Raw genomic sequence first — 19,854 nt, 5'->3', positions numbered from 1 at the left:
TAGACTCAGGAAAGATAAAACTAAGATATTGTTTGTTTGTTTGTTTAGACTGGGACAATTTTTATTTTCCTGTTTATTAGTTTATACTAGGCCATTTGTTATTTATTGCCTTTGGACAGCCAACTATAGGAGTACTGTATCTTTTGGATTTTGATTATGTGATTGTAATAATTGGCAGCATACACATAGCATGGGGAATAAAAACATTCAGAAAAATAACAAACAAAATTAACTTTACAAGATGCAGATGAGAGTTCTCTAAATTGCCTATGATGGACTTTTTTCCCCCTTCTAACAGTGTAGAGACAAGAAAAAAAGATGTAGTAGAGAACAATTAAAGTGTGATTATCAGATGGATTATATTTCAGGAAGCACAAATGTGTTTCCTGATTTTTGGTTGTATCTCATTTTTCTACAACTTAAGCCAAAACGAATTTTCCCATTTTCTTCATTGGAAACTAGGTCAGCCCAGGAATTTTAGGTTTATTAAACATTTTTAGAATACAGCATTGAGGATAAGGCATCAGGTGCCATCTGTGCTATTCAGCCCAGAGAATATAATTTCAAGATTCAGGGTATAGAACCCTTTTAACCTACGTACTTAGTATAAATAATAATTGAGACATGAAATTAAGTACTTCAAAGCTTGGAAATGCTGAAACAAAATGTGCAACCTTAAAATATCCTAATTTTTCTACCTGCTTTGTGTATCTACATAGTGATGGTGTCCTTAGGTACACGATTACTTATAATTTCCCCCGACAAGACACCTGATGTGATCAGCGTTTAATTGTATGACTGAGTTATAAAAAGACAGCTTTTAGAATTATAATTGAGAGATCTGAGGTTGTACCAGGAACTCAGAACTTGGAGCTCCTCCCCAACTTTTATTTTACATGAAAAGATGGATTTCGTTATCTCTAAACCTAATTCTGAAAGCATATTACATATTAATAACTGCTTTATTGTTCATAATATTTTTCTCAAATTCAAATATCAGTATAAATGGAAGTGTTTCAAAGTTAAAAATTATGGATTTGTAACCTGTCAATCTGGTGTTGCAGAATTTTTTTTGATGGATTAGAGTATTTTTACAATGTTGCCAATTTATATTTATAAATATAGATGCAGTATTTAAATATTTATAATATATTTTTGTTATAGTAATATTTTTATTTTCCATAGACACAGAAAGATACATAGACAGGTGTATGCAAGATAAAAAGCACAGATTTTTTTTGGTGCAATCCAAAAAAGTTAAAAATTAAGTCCTTGAAGTAGAGAAATGATAACACATCTGAGCCCTCACACCCCAGAAAACCAGCTGTCATTTTCAAATGCACATTTTTAATTTAAAGAAAAAGAAGGAAAAAGAAAAAAAGGGAGAGAGGGGTGTTGGGAGAAGGAAGAAAAAGAAAATGTACTTACAACAAATTCATTCAATTCTTTGCTATTTTTCTCCCATGGAAACAGTTTGACAAAAAAATGTCAATTTAAAAGGGAAACAATGTTCCAATTTTTTCAGACAGTTTTCTTGTTTTGTTATTTTTTTTTGTTTGTTTGTCTTTTTTTGTTTGTTTTTTTTTTAAGGGGGGGTGTTTTTGTTTTTTTGTTTGGTTGGTTTTTTTTCAACTAGACTACAATTTAGCACATTCTTTAAGTACATAATATTGGTTTTGCTTGCAAATGGTTGTTGAATTGCAAGTCTATTATGGCAATCTGCTGGTCAGTGACTGGGAGCCTGATCTCTGTGATGAGAATCTGTTTCAACAACATTCTTGGGGAACAAGTTCCCCCATTTTATTGTTAAAAATATTTATAAACCATCCTCTTGAAAAAAAAATTGTGCTTATTTGTTTTGGCTTTATTTGTTACTGACAAAAGTTACATGACAAAATGAAAGCAAAAATGTGTTTTGATCTAAGCACACCTTGGAAAAGACCTTCTTTTCATTGTCAAAATTTTTGATAGTTCATGGAAGAGAGAGAGATCTCTTAAGTATGAATATTTGTAGTATAACAATAAAAAAGCACACCTAATAATGCTAATATTATTGACTATGTACTAGTCATGTGATAAAAACAGTCATATTGAGATGATTATGTGTTAGAGCACAAAACCAATAGCAGCAAACATTTATTCTACTATTTTTTTATTTACTTTTATGACAGTAGCATGGAATTATCCAAATGGGATTGTGAGTCAATTAAAGATAGGAACAGCTTTTCCACAGAATTCTGTTGTAACATAGTTAAGTAGCATATTTATTCTATTTTGTATATTTTGATAGTCCATTTCTGATCTTTTTCAGTACTCTTGGGTTTTTTTCTTTCTGTAATCCATTTTCCCTAAGAACAGTTTTCAGAGAAAATTGGAATCTGCAAGCCTTAGACATAAAGTTCACTGGATTATTATTATTGGGAATACCCTTTAACAATAAAAGGCAATTCTTTGGAGTTAACATCAATCCTTGAGCCTTACCAAGATAACTTCAATATTGTCTGACCATTAATCTACAAAAAATTCATTTTCCTTCCTCACTCTCTCTAAGATTTCAAAATACTTCATACTTATATTGAGATTATGCCTGCAAGGTCTACCTGAAAAGGTACGTCTGTGAAACCCTGTCCTACAGTGTCAGCAGGGACATATGCACATGGGAAAAGGTTTACAGAGACATTCATTCTCCAGATTCTTAACTGGTTCAACAAAATACAAGTTCTAAACTATTACAGTAGCATAGGCTATTAGGAGGCTTTTTATGATGAAATTAGTGTGATATATAGTAATCTGTAACAGTGTGGAATTTTTAGAACCAAGAGATAAAGAGTAATAATAATAAATTAGAGGGATTTCATCAGATGATCACAATTGCATTGTACAATATGAAACTGTCCCATCTTATTAGTTTACTTGGAAGATTAAAGAGTTTAAAGTCACTTGGAAAGATTTTTTTAAATTGTACTTAAAAATAGCCTACTACTCAAAAATTAATATTTCAACATTTACTACGGAAATAGAGCCAGTTCTGTTGAACTATGAAGAACGCAGTACCTTGGAATCCACAGAGCAAGCAGCCAGACCAGGAAGGTCAACTGCAAAAAAATCCATACAAAGATTACTGTGAAGCAAAGGTGCAAAGTCATTGTCCATTGATTAACCTTCAGCGTGTTCCTTGGAATCAGACAGTGAAATAACTCATTTGATCAACTGCTAGAATTCATGTGGTAATTAAAATAGCCTCTCTGCTCCCTTTCTGAGAAGACATAATATCTGAGAAGACATCCTGACAAAAAAGTGTTAGAATGTCTAAAATGAGATATTTTCATTAGCAAGATCTTCTGTTATTGAGAAGCAAGATCTGGCATGATCCAAGTAAAATTTATTCACAGTTTAGGTCCCAATCAGTGTCTGTGATTTGAATAACCTTATAAAGCATAACAACGTTGTTGTCTCAGATGGGCTTCTCTGAGTACAAACACCCAGATAGCCCTAATAAGAGGCAGGACTATAATAGGTGGATTATTTCTTTGTGACTTTAAACCCCCTACAGAGATTGAGGATTTATTTCCTGTTCTGATACACAGATCATCCAACATTTTGGATTCATCCAGCATTTTGGATTAACAAAATAAAAAGATTCAAAATTGCTGAAGAGTTTAATTTTTTTATACAAAGTTTTTCTCTTTCTGTGTGCCCAAGTACAATCATAGTAATGTGTGCATTCCTTTTCACAGACTGATAGAAACCAAAGACACGTCATACCACTCAGCAGATCTCAGCTTAGCACTTTGCCTACAGTTTGTAAACTAACGTTAAAATTTATATAACATTTTTGTAAGTTGTATATTTAATATCTAAACGATAATAGTATGCAACCATTGCTTTTTCTTTCCATTCTAAAATTATAAAACCATTGTAAAAGCAAATGGAAATTATTTTTATATTATCTTGCAATGGACAACAGTTCTTATTTTGTTAGCAAGTTATCCACTACTGAGCTCAGACAGAACATAATGCTGTGATAATTTAAAACTACATTCTACAGCTTATTTACAGTGGGTTGTTTTGATATGCCACATTAAGTTTTAATTTATGTGCATGGCATATGGAAGTACGTATAGGTGTATAGGTTTGCTTTCCTTAGTCCATGCCTGGAAAAAGTAGATAACAAAAAGAAGGGTTAGAACTAGGAAAAAACGCAATATTTATATGTGCTGGATTTTTATTCTTATCTACCTTTACACCCAAAATTCAGTAATACAGCGATATCAAGTTCTTTATACAAGCCTACTTGTATAAATGTTCTCTTCCCCACTTTATTGTTTATGGGTGTGTGCATATGTATACAGGAAACATAACAGAATCGCATAAAAACATGAACAGATTCCTCAAACTTTCAGATGTCTTTTAACAACCGAGGGAAGTATTCATTTATAGTACTGGTTACTTTTTCAGCATTTATTTTGTTTAAATGTCTTTTGTTGCATTTTTATTTCTCTTTATTTGCATACTTCAGCCTTCTGTGTTCTGTTTCCAGAATCTCTTCATCCAATTAGTAAATATTTTCCCTACTCTGTAAAAGCAGAATTGCAAAAGAGAAATTACAACCTTCTTTCTGTAAAAGAGTTTTATTCCCGACTATTTTTTTGCAGCTCTGTGTGAAGGTAGTTTGGCCCTGATTTACTACCATGTGTAGTCTGTTATGTCTATTCAGCAGAAAACTTGGAAATTAACTGAAAGTTAGAGGCCTATGTGTTTTGTATCTGGTTGAATGCAGGCAGCAGAAAGGGAAACAGTTCCTGTTTGTATAGAGCTTCTCATATTTGCATAATAGTAATACAAATAACGACAGTAACAACAAAACCTGTTGGTTTATGAAAAAAAATTAAATACTCTAAAAATACAGTCTGCCAAGACATAACCTACCATCCTCAGGATCTTTCAGTCTAGCTGTTTATGTCTAAACACTACGTAGCTGTGTTGTATTGACATCCATGGCTTGAAAACAGCTTTGTGGTAGATTATGGGTTTCAGAGGTATGATAACAATCATCTGATTTCATCCTGCTTGTCCCATACTGAGTATTGTGCTCTGGAATAAAGAAAAGTAATGCAAATAGTAGCATCAGAAGGAACTAATACTATTTTTTCTTTTTTAACTGCAAGAATGATTTCTTTTACAAGTTGCCTAAAAGTGTGTGTTTGTACATAGATGTTTGCAAATCACAAGGCACAATAAGAAACACCTTTTCTGTACAAGCAGAGCTACTACCAGAATGAATGAAATTCAGTCTTGACATTTCTGACAGTCAGTGCAGGATTCAATTCTTTCATGATGTTTTCATTGCACAATGACCTGCCATGATTGTTCTTCCAAGACTGACAGCAAAAATGATCCCCTTTGAGAAAATGGCTTGAATATGTGAAGTCCCTATTTAGACATCACATACATCTCTGAGGCATTTGAAATGTTTGATTTCCTGTCATAGACCTTTAAAGGTAACAAACCTTCTACTGCAGTATACTGTCTCTGCCAACAGCATTATGACAAGGAAATATTAAGTTTTGTAAATTATATCATAAGATTTAATTATGTAGCTGGTATGTAAAATCTATGGTGATGGGTGAAACAGAGAGGGAGACAGATATTCAGTGTAATGTTACTGTTGGTATCCCTTTTCCTGTCACTATAGTCCCTGATGAAGAGTCCCTCTCTGGCATCCTTGTAGGCCCCCTTCTGGTACTGGAAGGCTGCTATGAGGTCTCCACACAGTCTTTGTTTTAGAAATTAATTCTTCTTTCTTTATGTTCTCAATCCAGGACTATTAAACTCCGGAACATGCTATATTTGCTAGTAGTTATTTCAGTTTCTTGAGCATGGCATGAAATAAATAGTTGTACAGAAGTAATATTCCTATATCACAGAGTATTTTTTATTGAAATATATATTTCTTAAGGCATTTGGTCTGTTTGAGATTGTATTTTAAATAAAATTAAGAAAGTTATTCAGTGCCTGGGAAAATGCTGGTTTTGTGTTTACAAATGAAAACACACTAAAAGTAATAATGTGTGCATTACAAATAACAGCAAAAAAATTTACCATTGTGCTAACTGAAACATCTTAATTCTGAACCGAGAGGGAGCCCAGTTGGAAAATTGCAGAAAAAAAATAAAGTTCTCAAGTTTATGCTTGCATTTGTTATACTTTATGTTGATATTACGTTTACGATATATTTCTATTGTTATGATTATGCTTACATTGCTATGTTTATGCTTACATTATGTTTATATTATGCTTACATTTACATCATGTAATCGTGTTTACATTACGTTTATGTTTACATTATGTTTATGCTTTATGTTATGTTCATATTGTGTTCATGTTTGCATCATATTATGTTTACATTGTTGTTTATGTTTATAATGCTATGTTTTAGGTTTACATTATGTTATGTTTACATTGTTTATGTTTATATAGGTACGTTTACATTGTTATGTTTGTTTTACAGTATCGTGTTTATGCTTGCATTATGTTTATCATTATGTTGTTAAGTTTTTATGCTTACATCATTTTGTTTACATTGTCATATTTTATGTTTACATTTCTGTGTTTATATTTATGTTATGTTTGTGTTTGTGTTTTGTTATGTTTAGGATTAGATTGTTAAGGTTATGTTTCCATTTCATTATGCTTATATTTACATTATGTCCTTTCCAGCAGGCTGTCACGATGCGGCTTGGTAAAGCCTGAAGCAACCAAGTTTGACCCATAGCTAATGCGGCTTGAAGCAGGAGGTAGGTCTTCTTCCTAACCAGATTATCCTATGATTTTATGTTAAATTCTTGCATTCAGCAAATCAGAGTGATGTCTAAAGATGGAAAAGGAGATGGGAAAACCAGAAAGATTGAAATAGAGACAGTTTTTAAGTAGGAAAAATCCAACACTGAAGTATGTAAGAACTACTCAATGACACAAACTTAAATCTTTCACATATCTGTATGAAACTCTGTACACATTTTATAAACCTGGCATTTTCAAAACACCACAGTACTTGATTTAATTTGACAATTTTAGGGACGCCTTTTCTTCTGTTGCTTCAAAAAATTTGTGAATGCTTCAATTTAGTAAAACTGGAGAATGTCAGGTTACAATTTTAGGAAACAGTAGTCACATTTTTAGTTGCTTCTCAGTGATTCTCCCACAATTCCTGTTGTTTTCACCATATTGTTACTTTTTCCATTGATAATTTACATGAAATTTAATTTTACATTAAATTTAAATTCTGCATATACTTTTCTCGCTCCTTTATCATACTGGTGTCCAGCATGCCTGTGCTTCTCTGATGTCTACACTGACTATTCTACCATTCTGTTAATCCATTTCCAGGAACTATTCTTTGATTTAAAACTAAAATCTATTCTCAACACATTACTTACTGTAGCTTTCTTATGAAAGAAAGAAATGTCATATTCATGCACCAGCATCTGTGTTTCCAAATAAAAAATAAAGATTGCATAAAATAAAATAAGCAATATTCAGTAGGTTTTGTTGAAAGGTAAAGTTATCTGAAAAACATAATTTTCATATTGCGACTTCTACAGCTGGGACAAGAAATCTCATAGCAATATGACCACAAATAGATATTTTTTTACATGTAAACTGTGAAAATATATTGAAGGCTCATTTATGCAATATTAATTTAACAGGATACATGTACAATTAGAAAATGTCATGCAATAACTAGAATATGACAAGTCGCGAGAGGGGGACTGAGCATAAGCATTAGCATCACGTCACCATTTAACAGTTTATGACAACCCCCCCTAATAACCTGAAAGGGTAAACAGTTACCTAGCTGGACTGTTCTCTATATTAAAAATTGCTTTAGTGCAACTTAGTTTTTCCTATGTATTCACTTATCCCTCCTTATCCTGTATCACTGAAGTACTAGAAAGCTGACTTTCAGAGACATTAGCTATAAGTTTTCATATTGCACATTTCAGTTAAGTAGGTTTTTTTTGACCCTCACAATATGAGCCGTTCTAGTTTAGATTCTTTGATACCTTTTGTTTGACGGTGGTCCTAACTCTAGATTAAAAATGAAACAACATTAATTGCAATCTCACTAATATATTTTAAATTGTTTCCTGTCTTGAGATTAGACATCCTTTATTATAGAGTTCCAGGGATTTATTTACCCATCTGACACAGGGAACACTGTATTCTGATGATCAGTGTATAGCTCTGCTCTATGAGGAACTTGCTTATAACAAGAGTAATTTTAATCATATGAAAAGTGTAATAACCTCCAAAACTGTGTTGTCAATAATGTCTCATGGATATTAGTGAGCAAAATTTTAATCTATTGATCCATGCATTATGGATCCATATGGATGGACTAGCTACATTATGTATGTGAAGTGTGTCACATCAGTAAGGATGATTAGAAAACTTTAGTTATATAGAAGGATACAGCCACTTCATAACTTCAGGAATTGCACCACTATGTTTTTTCTATAATAAGCATTTTAAGTGAAGATGGCTTAAAATTTTTCTGCATGTCTTTTATACTCCTAAATTCTATACCACAATATTTTACTTGTATATATTGACACAATTGTGTTTCTCCGTTTTTCACATTTTTAACATTGTTAAAAATCTTTTAGCACTGTTACTCTAGCTAGAAAAGGAATCCATTCCCTCTTCTACCTACCACTCAGTGTGCTTGCAATCTATTGTATTGTTATCTATCTGGCTGGTTTAAGTGTAGAAATTTGTAAATAAATGTTTGTCCTTAGTTAATTAAACACATAAACATCAATGTTTGTGATTATTTGAGTGTGATTAGCTCTTGAAAAAAAAAAAACATCAAATGTCCTGAGATTTGCACTGCTTTTTAAAAATTCAGAGAAAGTTTTGAAAAATGAAAATGGTTTGACAAGTAGGCAAGCCACAAAGAAACTGACACATCAAGGAAAGAAGATCAAACAGGAATATAGCAAGCATATTCATACTGTAGGCTGTAGAGCCTGGCTGTGCTCCAAGGAGGTTGAAAGAACAAGCAGACATGAAATAGAAAGAATAGAGACAGGAATTTCAAGATGAGGAAATGAAAGACCATTTGACATTCAAAAAATAATTTTTTAAATATCTTTATCATGCAGTCAATAAATACACCTCTGCTTTGCTTATTTAAGTAGATGCAAAGCTTTCCTTACAATGGAAATGTACACTATGAAATTTTCAGGAACTGTCTCCTATTAAAGAATGAAATACTCCAGGGATTTGGAACAGGTTTCAAAATAATCTATGTGGCTTTGATGAAGGGTTGTGAGTCAAACAGGCTCTGCGATAAAGCTATCCCTGATACCCAATAGCTGTGATCTGACCTTAAACCTCTAGTGATTTAAGTCTACTATACTAAATGAGAGCTTTATAATTTAAATACTGGTTATTAAATTATCTCATTATTTTTATTAAATGTGCTGTCATTTATGCAAAGAAATATATTAGTTACACGTGTATGAGTATTCCTAAATTTGGAATGAATGGCAAATCAGAAAGAAAATATTTCATTACTAACAATTTACTTCTTTAATATTAAGCAAGCATTTAACGATGTGTCATACAAGAGATATCTTTGTAAGCGTAAAATAAATGTAATGACATTTAACAGTGCTCTAATCAATGGCTATGCCTGCCAAATTACCAAGATATTCATCCATTTGTAACATTTACCCATAAATGGCATGTGAGTAGGACAGAGAATAGATCTTTTGCCTTCAACTCTTGTCTGCCACATGTCTATTATGCCATTGATGCCATCCAATTTCAAAGGACAATTATGTACAAGAAAACGTAAGGCATTCATCTCAAGAGGCCTGATGCTGTTTTATTAGATTCTCCCTAGGTTTTCCTCAGCTTTGAAGCAGAGTTAGCAACAAGAGATCAAGCAGCAACAGCCAGTCTTTTAAAACTTCAACCTTTTCTGCAGCTGGGTTTCAAATCAAGTCTTTCTTTTTTTCACCTGGGCCAGCAGTAGTACTGTATGATGTCAGTGTAGAATGCATTGCAGTATTAAATACTCATTAAAATTAGTTCCTCCTTTCTTATCCCAGGGGCATTTTACTGTGACAGCAGAGCAGATAAAGCAGCAGTGAGGTTACAAATGCCAGAATATCTGGCTTGGCTTGGTTTGATTTGAGGAGATTTATACTGGGGTCTGGAAGAATATTCAAAGTTTTTTATGCTTGAAGGTATATGTCCCCCATGTTTTTGGAGGTTCATGGTCTCTAAGTGACTGCATTCATCTTGCTGGGTAATTCTCAATGTGTTTACAAAGATGGAAGTTAATAATTTCTCCATTTGATAATTCTGAGAATCTGGTTATGAAGTGTTTCTGAAGTTCATTCTATAGAAGATCTAGATGAGTCAGAAAATTATAAGACCCTCACAAATCTGGAATGAGACATGGTAATTTGGTCTTCTTTCCTGTGTAAATCTCTGTGGTACTGCTGCAGAAAAGAAGCCAGCCTGCAGTCCCAGAAGCTATTTGATGATGGAAGGTATTCTATGCTTTTGATAATAATGAAACAATTAAATGTCATATCTCAAAATATTTTAAGTAATCTATTTTGGTGCATTGCTTCTAAGTAAAAACTATAACAAGATAGAATCCCATTTTGCTGCTTATTTGTTTTTTCTTTTCTTTTACATTTACTTTTGCTTTACTTCTTGACAAAATGACTGGTTCACCTTCTGGGTGTGCAAGTGTGTAGATTTTGCTTTCAGTCACAGCTAGTGAGTAAACAGCTTCAGCTGCAACACAGCTCCTGGGGTTAATTTTGCATCTCAGGCGCACAGACATGCACCGGCTTTTGATGAATGAATCTTTGTCTGCAGCAGGGAGTGGTTCTGAATGCTCTAGCACCGTGCCCTCTGCAACTGGCTGGGACAGCTCAGAGCCCTACCACACACAGGCGCTACTAACAGCCTTTTTAATTGCCTGCAGCTGAGAATGGGGAAGGGCGGGGAAGTGCCTCCCTCTTCCTTACAAAGGGGGACCATTTTGGGTGGGGGCTTTTGTAGTCAGGGTTCTGTGCTGCTCGTTAAAGCTATCTGTTGTTTTATATTTGGACTCAGGTTATTTTTTATGTTGTCCTTTAAAGAGTTGTAAGGTTTAGACCTCGAGAAAGGTGGTGAGCACACGTTTCTTCACCTGGGTTGTTGGTTTCAACTTTCCCACAGTGGATCTCCTCGCAGGTCTGCGAGACTGTGGAGTCTCTCACAAGGCCACGTGTTTACAGACAAAACTATGCCATGGTGAGTTGATGGATCCAACTTCTTGGGTCTCATTCTCTGCATAGAATGCATTCTAATAATTCTTTGTACTTGTCTGAAGCCTTTTGCTTTTCTTATTTGTTTTGGTTTTGTTTTGGGTTTATTTTACTTTAGTGTGTAAGTATGGGAGCATTTTTCTGTTATATTTCCACTGGGAAGCTAGATCTCTTGGCTCCTATTAGGCACGCCTCGTCTTGTAGCTCTGCATGTGATACCAGCCCTCTTACTGCTCTGCAGCAGCGCCCGGGATTGTGGGGCTTTGTGTTACCTTTGGCCGGCTGGGAGTGCCCCAGGCCGCAGTAGGAAAGGCGTTATGTTGGGACTGGTTTCCTTGTTGTATGTTTTATGTCTTTTTGTGTCCTTATTCTTGGAGGAGAACGGCTTTTGTGCCTGGTTGTTATCTTTCTGATCGTTACAATTTGCAGCGTCTCTGGGCTTTTATCCTGAATAGGCTTTTCCTGCAAATTGCCTCACCTGCTAATGTGTTACTGCTAGACACTTGGGAGAGCAGAGTCCCAGTAGGGGAGCAAACCCTTGGGAGCCCTTTCTTTGCAACTCACTCAGTTGTGTGCAAAGTTTTCATTAGAACCCTATAATTTGTAAACTGAAGTATTGCAGGAAGCTGCGATATTTTCATTGCTTGTGATTTATTTTCCTCTGAAGTGTTGGTCTTGTTGTGTAAGTCATTTCTGGCTGGAGTGGCATAGAAGCTGTGCTACAGTGATTTACCAGTTACAACCATGCGTGTAATATACTTCTACCATCTTTGTCATGTATGCTACATGTCAAGAAATATTGCTGTTGAGCATTTAATACACCAGTGCATAGCAGGAGATGGTATCAGATTAATTACGCTTGTAGAGTATATAAATCACGGTTTAGAAACTGCAGTTGTTCAAGTGCATGTGCTATTTTATGTGTTTATTTTTAAGGGTGTCGCGTGAGCTGCTGCCTGCACTGCTTGTTTGTTACTTTCTATTGAGATGAAGTACTTGTATTTCCCAGCTTTATTGAGTCTTCTTATCTTTACAGTCTTCGGCATAAAAACTGTACTATCTTCTTCTAACAACATATAATGTTAGGTCACTGCAAAGCTGAAACAAGTTAATGTTAAAAAAGTTCATGTGTGGCGCAAGTATGAAGTGTGTATGGTGGTGTGCTCTCTTCCAATGAGTGATACCTGTTCTTCATGTTATAGCCTTCCACTGCTGCATTTAGAAGACTTTCTGTTAAGGTTGCTTTCTCTATCATCTGCACCTGACTTGCACAAAGTCTTGAGAGACTTTGTGTTTGGCTGTACTTTTCCACCAGAATGTTCTGGTAGTTATGATTTGTTCTTCCTACCAAGGACCTTGAGGTAGCACCTTCCATTGTGGTTCCTTTTCACTTTTCCATTTCCTGAGACTTTGAACAAAGCAATATTCCCATAAGCTGTGAACTTCGAAACATCTCTGTATCCCCCTTTACCTTCTTGTTTTATCCCTTCAGGGATTACATTAATATTCCAAACTTTCTAGTACTCCTTTGATACTGAATTTAGACTACTCAAAGGGACAGATAATAGGATTTAAGCCTGAGCTCTAGTGTTTGCCAAATACCTTTCACTGGAGAAGGAGGGATGTTTTGGCAGTGAAAAGGAAGGCAGGCCCTTTCCTTTGTGTTTTGTTACAGTTGTCAGCTGATCTCAGGGATACGTCAGAAATTGATGCATAGGTAGGCTTGCTTCTTAAGAACATTTTCGTTTTGTTAACCAGCTACATAAAGCTGTATCACATATAGAAGAATTTACATGTATAATATGCATTTTGTACTTGATGTGGGGAATGCATACTGTTCTATTTACAGCTTTCTTTTGCTAACAGAAAGATTTAACATGTTATTATATGAGCTGTTGCATTAATAGCTGTGTTATCAAAACAGACAAATTAGAAGCACACATATGTAACACATTTGCTTAGTTTTGCAAATAACAAACACTTGTACTCAGTGTTTGGTCATATTTAGTCATAAAATGTATTCTATAATACATGTGCTTTGTTTTTCAACAAACTGGTAAAACAAAAGCTTACAATGATTGCACAGTATGATTTGGTTCAGACCCAGGTTCTCTTTTACTCGTATACAGTGATTTTTACAGTGTCTTTAAAGAAAGAGCTATCATACTACTACTTGGAATTATTTGAATTTAGAAATCATTTGGACAATTTAAGGGTGCTTATGTAATTACAAAACTAACATGATTCATTGTTGGTATAAAGTAATTGGTTGTCCAATCCCCAAACTGAATAAACTGGATGTTTTGCTGCTTCTTGTCCCTGAAATGACCTTGGTTTTCTGGATGACTTTAAGTCTCAAACTAGCTTTTTGACAGGATGGTATCTGGTATTTTTGTGCAAGTTTGTGTTTAACTACTTTGGTTTGGTTATTTTCAGACAAAACTCTTTATTGTTTGTTGTGACCTTTTCAGTTTCATCCAGTTGGCTTGATTTCTAATTTCCTCTCTTCTTATAGAGGTGTCTGTTCTCCACTGCTATTGCTGCATTCTGGTATCACTGATCACAGAGGTTTTCATCAGTCAATATATACCGTATCTATTATATTCCTCTGAGTGTGACTTTCACTTCCTAATTCTTTTTATACTGCTGATGACTTTGTCCTTGTAATGATGTTGTTTGATTTTCTGTTGTTAGCTGTTGCTCAGGCTTCAAACTATTTCAAATCTGGCTTCTTTCCTTTGAACTCAGGAGCTGAACAGGTTTTGGGGGGCTTGTATCTTCTTACAGGATAGGTTATAAAAATCAATGTGCTTAACCTGCAGTCAGTACAGCAGACATTTTTGGGTTTATGATTTTTTGAATTTTCTAAAATGGCAGTTTTATTAACTTAAATTTTGTTATAGTATGCTCACAATTTATACTTGTTCAAAGAGTCAACACAGGATTGCCTTACATGTTTCTAACTATGAATATTCATACATGGAGAGAAAGGTCAGCTGTTCTTTGCTCATCAAAAAGTTTTTGTTGGTATTATACTCTTAGTAAGCTGATGTCCGTAAGTCCTAACAGTAATCAGAAAATAATAATCTCTTATGTAGAGGAAGCACAATGATTTGGCTGTTGCTGGACTTTAGTGTATGTGTGTTCTTAGTTGAATGCAAGCGTTGCCTGAGGATAACTGATAAATGCAGATGTGGGGCTGCAGAGGAATAAGCTTTCTTCAAGTATATTTCAGAAGAGCAAAAGTAAAATTCCTGGAGATGAAATACTCCTCAGTTTGTCTGACATTTTCATAAAGCATTGTTTACTCATCAAAGTTCCTTTAGTTTAGTATTGGAGGTTGTTTTATTTCTTGCTCTTAAGATAAAAATAAATATTTTCAGAGTGCCTTTTCTTGTCCCCCTCTCTGCCTACTTGAGTTTCTGTTAAGAATATATGCAAATGGAGCACATCTAGGATGTTTTATGGTGAGAACCTCTTAGGTATGAGGTTTTTTTTTTATGTGGCACAAAATATAATGTCATAATTTATGAAAGCTTTAAAAGAAAAATCTTCTATGAAAATACTTAAAATCCATCATGCTAGTGTGGAATTGAGCAGAATATCTGTTCTCTTGGTCTGGGGACTGATGCCTTCTTCATGAAGTAGGGCTTAAAGTATTCACCTACTTGTGAAGAATTTTGTCTTTCTTGCATACAAACTACATGCCATTGCGCTAAATACACCAATATTTCTTTGAAATGGTGATGAACTCTCTTATGGGTTACAGTGAGGTCTGTGTGAAAATGAAGTGAAGGTGTTTTTTTGTTGTTATAGGTGCAACCATTTAACTTTTTACTAAAAGCTTTTCCATTCTTTGTAGCAAATATTTGTAAAGTTTGATAGAAGCCTATGTATTTAGACAATCAATGCTCATGACCTGTTTTTTCTAGTAGAGACTATTTTTCAGCTGAGTTCATGACAGTTCCTCTTTGGTTCCAGGAACAGTTATGCATTACTTCAATCTAAACAACAGATTCTGGTACTTAACAGAATAGGTAGAACCTGTAAATGTGAATTCATTTGGGTTATAAGATTGTCACATAATGGGGAACTTGCCTTTTAGTAGAAGACAGTCTTAACACTTTTTTTGTAACCATCTTCTTATTCTAGGCATCCAGATAGGTTTTTCACTGACAGTCTTAAAATCATAGGATCATAGAATAATTAAGATTGGAAACAACCTTAAGATCATCCAGTTCCAACCCCCCTGCCATGGGCAGGGTCACCTCCCACTAAACCATCCAGGCTGGATCATTTACCAGGCATGGAACACCACCAGGGATGGATCAGTCCTCCAGTCCTCCTATATTGGTTGAGTGTTTTTTCCTTGTTAAATCTGATGGATCACTCCTCCATTACTCCTACATTGGTTGAGCGTTTTTTCCTTGTTAAATCTACCTCTTCATTACACTAGCAAACTTTCCTTCTCTTAAAAAAAGAAAAAACCAGCAACCAGACACACACACACACAGACCAAACACACACACCTCCCCCCCACCAAACACTAAGAAATCCAAAACACACCAACCCAAACCCACCACCACAGCCAACCAAACAAAATCCAACCAAGCCTGCTCTCCAGTTGTGTCAATTATATACAGCAATATTCCACACTGGACATGTGGGAAGGCCATGGATACATGGCCTTTGCCCAGGGCAGAAACAATGCCAGCATTGCTGCTGTTGGTTTTTTATGGCAAAATACCACCCTGACACTTGAGCTTTGACTTTCTAGTTTTCTGATATCACCACTGGCTCCGAGATTTTTCTGTGATAAATGGTGAACTGTGTATGACCACAATGTTCTCTACTGCTGAAGAAATTCATAGTAAAATGTTAGAGTGAAGATTTCAACAAGAGGGATTGCTGTGGTGAGGGAAACAGAAACATCACTGCTTGGAAGGAGATAGCCCTGGAAATTGAGGTAATGTTTGAATGAAACCACCATCATGAATGCAAATAGGCCTTTATTGGAAATAAGGAGTCTTTGTTGCTCTTTCTTTGGTAGGCATCTCTAAAACATAAGAATGTAATAACTTTGTCACAGAGTCATTGTTGGACTTAAGATGTGAAGGTTGAGAATAATTTTGATATAAAAATCACAATAATTTTACTGAATTCAGCACTTACATTTGGCATAGTTAAAAGGAATTAAACCCCACAACTAACAGGCAAGAACATCCAAAAGGCAAGAGCAGGACTGAGAGATGAAGGAAGCTTGGAGAGAAGCCTGTATTAGGACAGTACAGGTCCTGATGGCAGTTCTGTACTCTGTGGGATAGAAACACTGCTAAACATGGCTGGCTAGGGACAGGTGATAAAATCGGTGAAGGACAGAAAGAAAGTTCAGACAGGATTATTAAAGAAGGCAAAATTTCTTATAGCCAGGGGAAGCAACACTGTTTCTCCAAGTAATTACTTCTTGGTCACTGAGCAGCCTAGCCAGTCATCCTACACCAGAGGTGTGTAGATTATTTTGTTAGTCTTTGGCATTAGATGAAGTTATTAAAAGGAAGGAAAACCTCTGTGTGTTAGAAACAGTAACACTCTTCCTATGACCTTCCTTCATAAATACCCCACATATCTCATTTATCTCACAGATTATAATTAACTTTTTTGCCAGTTATTCATAATTTATTCTACAGTGTGCAATGAGCAGCTTAAATTGCTTTCTGTAAGAGAAAGTGAGATCAGTTCATAGTCAGAAGTTGCTTATTAACTCAGCGTTTCAATTTAGAAAGACTGTTGCCACCAAGAGTATTTCTAAGTATAATCTAATTTTTTTATGTAATTTGGTACTTCTTATCCCTGAAAACATTAGACTCTTCACAGGAACAAACCAACAGACAAGATTCGTACTCACCTACTGGATGAAGACGTATGCCCTGCACTTTAAGCACAATGAGCAAAAAGGTCATTGGTAAAATACAGGTATCTTGTAAAATATATTGACTTTATAAGCTGAGGGCTGGTTTGGGAATGGAAGCAATGTTTTTTCAGTGTCAGCTTTACTATATATATTTTTTTTTTAATGCACTAGGTGTGTTTATCTTCTTCTGGGTGCTATTGAGTGAGAAATAGTGGCAAGTAAACACAGACTCTGTGGAACCAAGCTAGAAGTGTGTGTATACATGTCCTCTGTATGTATTTCCTCTGCGTTGTGAGCTTAACTGTTCAAGTCTTTTCTCAGAGTAAACCTGTGTCATTTTGGGGGTCTGTCCAATGCTGTTGCAGGACAATTCAAATCAACCTTCTTCCTGCCCTCCTGGAGTAACTACTGTGGATTTTAAGATCAGCAGCCGCAAAAGAAATAACATTGTGTACTCTGAAAGCATAATATGTTTATAGAAGTATAATATTGTAACTTTAAAGGTATCCCTCAATGTGTTTGGAATTTTCTTTTATCATAATTTTTTACTCCTTGTGCTGGAAAATTCTATGGTATATCTTCAAAGACTGCTATTAAGAGAGATGACATGGATATTGTTTATGATCAGGTGACAATTAGCAGTGGGTGAACGCAGTGACTAATACTAGCCTAATGTTACTATGTAGAGATAACCCTCATGCTGTGTTATTAGAAGCAAGTTGTGTCTGTAGAAGTGTTTTTACAAAGAATGCTTTAGTTGAATACTGTGAATATGTGACATAAACACATCACTAATGCTTGCAGGTAACTTACCAGTTGAGGTGATAACAAATGATGAGAAATTCACTGTCAGGATTCTGCATCATTTTGTGTCATTTTGTTGCAGTCACGTGCATGATGCTGCATTAGTCTCTTGCACTATGGCAGTGCATTCAGGGGAGTACTTGGAGATGAGCTTTTGTGCCTATGTTTATGAATCTTAGAATAGTTAAGACCTTAAGATCATCTAGTTCCAACTCTTTTATTAACTCTGAATTTCTTGCATATGTCCATCTTGAGAAGTAATAAAAAACTGGCCTTTTTAACACCATCACCATCCCTCCACCCTCTTGTGTTGTATTGATATTTTTTCACTGTTAAGGATTCTTTATTTTAGGTCAGAGATACTGTTATTCTGTCTCAGTAAATGGTTAGCTGGTCAATTTTTGACAGCAAAAATTATTACTTCGACCAGAGGTCAATAGGACAGAAGTATTATGGATCATGTTGCATTGTCCTAGTAATTGAACTATATTAGACAAAGGTTGTAATAATACTTAAGCATGCTTAGGATGTAAAGCAAGTAGAATTTGGGAATTAAGCTACATAACTGACAGGATAGATTTATTCTGTGTTTTATTGAGGTATTAAGAATGTTTAAGTAGATAGTTATTATGTCCTGCAGTAGACTGAAATTGCACAAAGATATTAACCAAAGATTGGTGGTCCTGCCAATGTGTCAGTGTTACTGCTTACTGCAGGGAAACTCCTATGAATAAAGAGCAATTTGACCCACGTTTATCAGTTAGTTAACCAGCCTGTTACTTAGATGCAGTTAGCTGCCCTGTTGTAATAATTGCTGTTGCCCATCAGTAAGAACTGCTGTTTTATTTTGATCCCACAAGTTTTTAATAACTAGTTGCTTGTTACTGCTCTTGGATATTAAGCTACAGTTAACACAGTTAACTTCACAGCTGTTAAAGTTAAAAAATTGCTTGTAAAAACAACTGTGAAGTTAATGTAGAAGCAGTCACTCGCTTCTTTTTTTTAATCTCTTCATGCTTAAATCTATTAATTTCAATGGAACTGCACCAGTTGACTTCAGCTGAAAATATGGTTCATTGTTTTGTTTACAAGTTGAGTATACAATCAAAATTGATGCTTCAATACCACGTTTTTGTGAGAAAGCATGCCATCCACTGGAAATTTGCATGTAATATTCCTTGAAATAGTGTAAGAATATCGAGTGTTTCTACTGTTCTGTGTGTATACCATGTATTTCAAAAAGCTCTCTAAAATTTTAAATCTTATGTGGACAAACCTCATGGAGCTTTATCTGACTTTTCTGTATAGAAGTCCTAGAAAGTGTTGAAAAATAGAGAGGTTTTTCTTCTTAAGAATGGTGACTTTTTTCAGGATACTTTGTTTCATCAGTTTTAATACAGTCTATGCAATAGTTTCTCTTACAGTTGACTCTTATAGGTGGGTTTGTCGGGATTTTTTTTTTTTCCTGCTAGTGTTTTCTTACAGCTTTTTATATTCATTGCAAAGTCTGACTTAGATTCAAATCTAGTAATTACCAGAGTCAAGAAGGTTATCAGCTGACTGTCAATTTTACATATGTGTTTGCTGAGGCTCACTTTCAAAATGAAAAACAAATTCTTTTCCAGATGTCCTGCTTGATAGTCATTTGCAGAGAAGTAAAAATAGATGAGATGTGCTGTTTAGAAATTAAATAGCTCTGGAGTCTGGCCTGACTTTACACAGTACATGCACATGAACTATCTTGAGGCAAACAGGATAACTTAAGGAATGTGAATTTTTAAAAGGGTAAACTTAACAAAA

At 34.9% G+C, this 19,854-nt stretch overlaps 2 long non-coding RNA genes across 2 annotated transcripts in view; both read left to right on the top strand.

The window, feature by feature from the left end:
* Positions 1-11,100: 11,100 nt before the first annotated feature.
* Positions 11,101-19,854, top strand: part of LOC136010994 (uncharacterized) — a 61,581-nt gene continuing 52,827 nt past the window's right edge. The window contains exon 1 of the long non-coding RNA XR_010611134.1: positions 11,101-11,325. This is a non-coding gene — a long non-coding RNA (uncharacterized LOC136010994). The remainder of the gene's footprint in view (positions 11,326-19,854) is intronic.
* On the top strand, positions 16,178-18,006 carry LOC136010995 (uncharacterized). Its single transcript, XR_010611135.1, has 3 exons — positions 16,178-16,305; positions 17,203-17,312; positions 17,422-18,006. It is a non-coding gene; the product is annotated as an uncharacterized LOC136010995 (long non-coding RNA).

The sequence above is a fragment of the Lathamus discolor genome, chromosome 3 (assembly GCF_037157495.1).
Source record: "Lathamus discolor isolate bLatDis1 chromosome 3, bLatDis1.hap1, whole genome shotgun sequence".
NCBI classification, from domain to species: domain Eukaryota; kingdom Metazoa; phylum Chordata; class Aves; order Psittaciformes; family Psittacidae; genus Lathamus; species Lathamus discolor.
The sequence above is the reverse complement of the archived record's forward strand: the minus strand, read 5'-3'. Positions and strand labels throughout refer to the sequence as shown.